Source organism: Macaca fascicularis, chromosome 2, assembly GCF_037993035.2.
Source record: "Macaca fascicularis isolate 582-1 chromosome 2, T2T-MFA8v1.1".
Taxonomy (NCBI): Eukaryota; Metazoa; Chordata; class Mammalia; order Primates; family Cercopithecidae; genus Macaca; species Macaca fascicularis.
In genome coordinates, this window is record NC_088376.1 from 162,590,124 (window position 1) to 162,597,894 (window position 7,771).

A 7,771-nucleotide genomic window follows, 5' to 3' on the forward strand; every position below is an offset into this window, starting at 1 on the left:
TAAGTCAGTCTTCTAGGCTCAGTGGGGGAAATCCAGACAAAATGGAAGATGAGGTGTTTGTCTTCCAGGTGCTGACAATCAAGCAGTACAGAAAGAACGGGCAGAAATGGTAATATTTGCAAAGTAGTCTAATGTCCAGATGAATATAGAGCAAAATGGACTCATGAGAATGCAGGCTGAGGGAATGTAGAATAAATGAACACAAGACGAGTTACTCAGACTCAATTTTAAAGGAGAAAAAAAAAAAAAAAGGAAATTCTGACTTGTTCAAAGGTGTTTTGAAATATTAAGAAAATAATACAATAGGCCGGGCGCGGTGGCTCAAGCCTGTAATCCCAGCACTTTGGGAGGCCGAGACGGGCGGATCACGAGGTCAGGAGATCGAGACCATCCTGGCTAACACGGTGAAACCCCGTCTCTACTAAAAAAATACAAAAAACTAGCCGGGTGAGGTGGCGGGCGCCTGTAGTCCCAGCTACTCGGGAGGCTGAGGCAGGAGAATGGCGGGAATCCGGGAGGCGGAGCTTGCAGTGAGCTGAGATCCGGCCACTGCACTCCAGCCTGGGCGACAGAGCGAGACTCCGTCTCAAAAAAAAAAAAAAAAAAAGAAAAGAAAATAATACAATATGAAAAGCAGGAGCAGGTTATAAAATTCTAAAGACTACATAAAGTTTCAGAAAGCTGTGTAGATTAGACACGGATCTAGGAAGGAGAGCATGTAAAAACAATAAAAGGATAAAGGAATGAGTCCAGCGAGTACGAACTGACGCGGGGAAGGCGAGCCCCAAAGTGGGGCTTAGGCAGCCCGGGTACTTGGCTTTGCCGAGGAAAGAATTCAAGGGCAACCCGGAGGTAGAAGAAAACAATTTTATTGAAGAGGCGGTGTTCCAGCTTTGGTGGTGTCACAGCCGTGACTGCTCCTGTAGAGTAGAGCCACCTCATAGGCAGAAAGCACCAGCTCAGACCAGCTTTCAGTCACATCTATACCCACATTTATTACCACTTTTAATAACACGCAGATTAAGAGGCAGTTTGGCCGGGCACGGTGGCTCACGCCTGTAATCCCAGCACTTTGGGAGGCCAAGGCGGGCGGATCACGAGGTCAAGAGATCGAGACCATCCTGGCTAACACGGTGAAACCCTGTCTCTACTAAAAATACAAAAAATTAGCCGGGCGTGGTAGCCTGTAGTCTCAGCTACTCGGGAGGCTGAGGCAGAAGAATGCTGTGAACCCGGGAGGCGGAGCTTGCAGTGAGCCGAGATAGCACCACTCCAGCCTGGGCGACAGAGCGAGACTCCGTCTCAAAAAAAAAAAAAAAAAAAAAAGAGGCAGTTTATGCAGACATTTCTAGGCAAGGGGTAGTAACTTTTGGGTCATCAGGTCATTGCCCTGGAAAGGGGTGGTAACTCCCGGGTGTTGCCATGGCAATGATGAACTGACACACTGCTGTGCCTATCTGATGGAAAGCGGCTTCCACCTCCGACCTGTTCAGGCTAGTGCTCAATTTGGTTCGGTGTCGGAGTCCTACCTCCTACCTCAAAACCAGCTGACTAGGTTAAAGATTTCTTAAGGTTACTATAAAGAGAGAAAGCTTTGGATGACTTAAAGTAGCTATTACCACACTTGCCTGATTATCACGAGGATTGCTTATGATGAGTGTTAAAAATAGGGAGTTTAGCCAGGTGTGGTAACATGTACCTGCAGTCCCAGCTACTGGAGAGGCTGAAGCCAGAAGATCCCTTGATCCCAGGAGTTTAAGTCCAGCCTAGGCAATATAGTGAGACTACACCTCTAAAAAAAAAAAAAAAAGAAGAAGAAGAAGTAAAAATAATTAGTAAATTAAAATATGGAAAAATTTTTTAACTCCTAGTTCGTGTCCTCCACCTGGAGATTCAAAACTGGTATGGCAGAGGAACCCAAGAGTCTGTATTTTTTACAATTTCCAGTGGGGGAGTGGTGGTATTAAAATATATTGCAGGCTTGTAAAACAGAGATGAGTACAAAAGGTCTTTCTTTTCCAAAGATAATTGGTACCAGAAAAGACCCTCTTACAGTGAATCCATTAAAAATAGAGACGTATATTCCATGGTGAAAGAGTGAAAGAAAAAGACTTGATTTGAACTTTATATTGAAAAAAATTCAACCAAAACTTATAAAAATGAATTTATCTTATATTTAACACGTTAGGTTACAGTTGCAAGTATGTGCTAATTCTGGTAACTCAAATGTTTTGGAGGAGGGACATAATTTTTTATATGGCTCATTATCCTTCATTGTGCATTTGATTTTTGCAGCAGGGTCTTATTTGCAAAAGTTTTGGAAGCATTTATCTAGTTTTCCCGAAGTCCTCTCTTAATCCTTTGAAATCAGATTATTTCCTTTTGATGTACTGATGTCAACATCGTTCTCATTGATTTTCTCTTTTTCATTTGTTATCTGGTCCAACTCTGTGAAGTCCTCCTTTATTAATGACTTTGCATGTGGATCCAGCAGTTTACTAACATCAATTTCAAGGTCATGAAATTCCACATCTTTTGCAAATTTGCGCTTTTAATTTGCAATAGATTTCAGTTGCATTTGAGGGCTGGATATTTCCAAGTGAATGACCAGGATTTTGATAGAAGTGGGTATAGGCCCTAAGGTTAAAAGATTGGACAATTTAAGTGGGGAAAAATTTCACAAGTTGTCATTTCATCAATGAATATTTCCTGTTTTGAAGCCTTTTACTTCCTAAGAAACCTCCTAACAGAATTTATCAGGTCATGGGTTACAAGGACAAAGTATATGTACCTGTGTTTGGCTGGAAGAAGGGGGATGATGTGGTGAAGTGAAGAAGGAATGCAGATGGGAAGGGGTGGTTGAGTTATGTTGATAGGGCAGTGTTTTGGGGAACAGGTGGATATAAAAACTGTAAGAAAGGTGACTCCAGAAAGCACTGTATTATCTTGCATTTTCCTCTATAGAATACAGTATTACAACAAGCTTGCCATCTGAAGAGGTAAACAAAGTGGATGCAGTCAAAATACATAGGAAAAAACATAGAGGTATATCAGAAAATTAATACAAATATTTTATTATTTCTTTTATATATTTCATTTTGTGATGTTTATGTTTTAAATTTATAATTTATTGTGATTTTTATCATTTATATCTAATTGTATTTGTAATTTTGTGTAATTTTTCTTAAAGACGCTTCCTCCAAAACCTGGATCTTCCTCAAACCTGGATCTTCCTGTTAGTCTTATTAAGGCTGCAAGGAAGAGACACAGAGTGCTACGTGAATTAATTTAATTGGTAAGAAGATCCAGGAACATGGGGTAGCAAGGACAGTCATCTGTTTGGTTGCCTCCCAATATTGGAATGAACAGCAGCCCTAAGGGAGAATAAGAACAATATTTTAGGGTTTTCAGGGTCCTACTTGAGCTTGATAACCCACTTTGTATTTGTTTACCTAGCACTTACTCTTCTTCCAAAATAAGACATTACTGGGTCAGTTTGACACTTCAATCTAGATTGCCCCCAAAGCACCACATGGGAGGTTGGCTTTCATTGTATCCAACTCCTCTGTAGTTCTGTTGACTTGGGCACTGTCCAAGTCATCAATTCATGAATTCATCCAATTCATGAATAAGCATACAACTGTTTTCACCCAATAGGTACACCTAAGTCACAGAAGTTTATGATATTTAGAAAAGACCCATCTAGGACTACTTTCTTCCTACGTGGTAATGTATCCAGCAGGCACTTTGAGACTACAAGGCCTGTCCATGACAAACATGTGTTACTTTCTATGTGTTTTTACTATGGCTTTGTAATGTCTTGTTATTTCGTGGGGCAAATCCCTCTGTTTTATTATAGTTCAAAATTGTCTAAGTTACATTTGTTCCTCTTCTCTTTCAGATGAATTTTACAATTAAGTTATCAAATCTTATGAAAAAATCCATTGAGATTTTTATTGGAATTGCACTAAATTTATAGCTTGACTTGGAGAGAATAGACATCTTTGTAAATATTGTATCTTCCCATCGTGATCATTAGTCAGATCTCCTTTCATGTCCTTCAATCATGTTTTGTAACTTTCTCCATAAATAACTCTTGCCTCTTTAATACAGTAATAGATTTTTATTGCTGCTATTGTTTACTTTTTCAATTTCATCTTCCATTTGGTTATTGCTGGGATATAGGAATATTATTGATTTTTATATACTTATCTTGAAATCAGTAACCTTGTTAAAATTTTTATTAGTCCTATTAGCTTTTCTTTATATTCCTAGGATTCGTCTATGTAGTCAGTCATATCTCGTGCAAATAGCAGTCTTGCCTTTTCTTTTCCAAGTCTTAAACTTATTTTCTGTCTCTCTCCTATTGCATTCTCTAGGACGACCTGTAGTACAATGTTGTGTAATAGTGGAAATAAGGGATCTCCTATCTTGTTCCCAACTCTAATAGAAAATCATCTGATATTTCACCATCATATATGATGCTTACTATAAGTTTTGACAGAAACCCTTTATTGAGTTAAGAAAATTCCCTTATATTCCTTGGCAAAAGTTGTTTGTTTGTCTTTTTTTTAAATCATGTATGGGTGTTTAATTGATCAAATGCTATTTCAACATTTTTAAGATCTATTGTTCGTTTTTTTCTCTATTAGTCTATTAAAAAGGCAGATAACTTTGGTAAGTTGTTTTGATGTGGAGTTGTTTTGCATTCTGGAATTAATCCTATGTCATGGCCATGATGTATGTTTCTTAATATGCTGATTAATTACATTTGTTGGCATTTTACTTTGAATTTTGTCATTTATGTTTATAGGTGAATTGGCTCTAAAGGTTTTTTTTAGCTTATTTTGTTCTTGTCTAGTTTTTTTATATTTACATGAATACATGGGATATACTTCCTTCTTTTTTAATGGGGGTAGTATATTTACATGAAATGAGTTAGATAGATTTCTCTTGTTTTTTTTTTTCTTTTTTTAACTCTCCAAAACAGTTTGTATAAGATAGGACTATCTATTTGATGAAAGCTTGGTGAATTAACTTGTATAACTATCTGGGCCTTCAATGTTTTTTTCAGGGGAGATTTTTGGCTATCATTTTAATTTCTGTAATGGTTGTTGGTTTGTTCAGTTTTTCTCTTTCTTCTTGAATTGATTTTGATAATTTATATTTTCTCAAATATCTTGTTTTAAATGTACTGCCGTAGAGTTTCTGATCTCATCCTATGAATTTTTTCAATCTCCACTGTCTTTATAATTATGTTCCTCCCTTTACTTCTAATATTATTGCTTTTTCCTTCATCCATTCTGCTAGAGGATTGTCTACTTTGTCTTTTAATAGAACCCATTTTTAAGATTTTATTTTTTAGAGAAGTTTTAGTTTCACAGCAAAATTAAGAGGAAGATACAGAGATTGTCCATATACCACCTGTGCCCTCACATAGATAGCCTCCCCCATTATCAACATCCTCCACCAGAGTAGTACATTTGTTACAGTTGATTAACCAACATTGACATCATTATTACCCAAAGTCCATAGTTTACGTTGTGGTTTACTCTTGATGTTGCACATTCTATGTATTGGACAAACCTATAGTGACACATATCCAATGTTATAGTATCATACAGTTTATTTTCCCTGCCCTAAAAATTACCTGTGCTCTGCATATTTAACCTTCCTCTCACCTTCTCACCAACCTCTGGCAACCACTGATCTTTTTCTCTTTCCATAATCTTGCCTTTTCTAGAATGTCAATAGTTGGAATCCTACGGTATGTGGCCTTTTCAGATTGTCTTCTTTCACTTAGAAATATGCATTTAAGGCTCCTTCATATCTTTTCATGACTTGATAGCTCATTTATTTTTAGGGCTGGGTAACATTCCATTGTCTTCAGGTACCAGAATTTATTCATCCATTCACCTACTGAAGGACATCTTGGTGGCTTCTAAGTTTGGGTAATTATGAATAAAGCTACTATAAACATCCACGTTCAGGTTTTAGTGTGGATATAAGCTTTCAACTCCTTTAGGTAAATACCAAGGAGAATAATTGCTGAATTGTATGGTAAGAATATGTTTAGTTTTCGCCGGGCACAGTGGCTCACGCCTGTAATCCCAGCACTTTGGGAGATCAAGGCAGGTGGATCACCTGAGGTCAGGAGTTTGAGACCAGCCTGGCCAACATGGTGAAACCCCTTCTCTACTAAAAATACAAAAATTAGCCAGGCATAGTGGTAGGTGCCTATAATCCTAGCTACTCGGAAGACTGAGGCACAAGGTTGGTTTGAACCTGGGAGGCAGAGGTTGCAGTGAGCTGAGATCGCACCACTGCACTTCAGTCTAGGTGATAGAGTTAGAATTTACCTCAAAAAAAAAAAAAGTATATTTTGTTTATAAGAAAGCATCAAACAGTCTTCCAAAGTGGCTATACCATTTTGCATTCCCAAAAACAATGAATGAGCATTCCTGTTGCTCCACATTCTCTCCAGCATTTGATGTTGTCAGTGTTCTGATTTTGACAATTCTAATAGGTGTATAGGGGTGGCTCATTGTTGTTTCAATTTGCATTTTCCTGATGGCACATGACATGATGCATCTTTTCATGTGTTTGTCATCTGTGTGTCTTCTTTGATGAGGTGTCTGTTAAGGTCTTTGGCCCAGTATTTATTTATATAGTGTTGGCTATTCTGGGTCTTTTGCTGCTGCATATAAACCTTAGAGTCAGATCGTTGATATCCACAAAGTAAATTGCTGGAACTTTGATTGGGATTCCATTTTGATTTAGTTAATCATTTCTAATCAATACTTTTTCCTCTCTTCTGCTTTTCTTGCACTTACTCTAATGTCTTTCTTCCAGATTTTTAAACCGAATGCTTATCTCATTCATTTTTGTTTTTATGCTTATAATACATGCATATTATTCTGTACATTTCATTTAATTACATCTCCACAAGTTATTATCATTTTCATTGGTATACAGTTCTGAGTATTTGATAGTTTCCTGTATGATTTTTTTCTTAAGTCACAAATTCTTTAGAAATGCATTTTTTTGCTTTCCAAAATTGCTTTTCTTTATAATTATGTTCCTCCCTTTACTTCTAATATTATTGCTTTTTCCTTCATCCATTCTGCTAGAGGATTGTCTACTTTGTTTTTTAACAGAACCCATTTTATTGTTAAATTTTAATTTAATTGTATTATTGTCAGAGAAACTGGTGTGATATCTCTTTGAAATTTGCTGAGTCTCTCTTTGAGACTTTATCTTTATTTGCTCTGGTTTCGTTTGGCTTTTTAAAAAAACAAGTCATTTTATGGAAATTTAACATACATGTAGAAAAATACAAAAATTATGTATATTCTGTTATTAGAAAATGAACTTACCTAGTAATCATACATAGTCAATGTATATAATAGTTCCATGTGAGCTTAAAAAGAATATATATATTCCATATTTATTGAGTGCAGGGTTAGATCAAGCTTGTTAATTGCGTGGTTTGAATCTCTCATACCTTTATTCATTTTGTCTATTTCATCTATAGAGATGTATTATAATCTCCCAATGTCATTGTGATTTGTTAATTTCTCCTTGAACAAAAGTAGAGTATACAAGAAGAATTGAAGGTGAAATGGAAGCATTTTAGTGGGAATGCCTCTGTGAATTGTTTGTATATAAAGACAAAGTAACTCATATATAATGCTTTGCTTCCTCTATCCATTCAGTGTGCTGTATACAAACCAGCCAAGAAAAAAAAATTCTGCCCAAAATATACAGTACA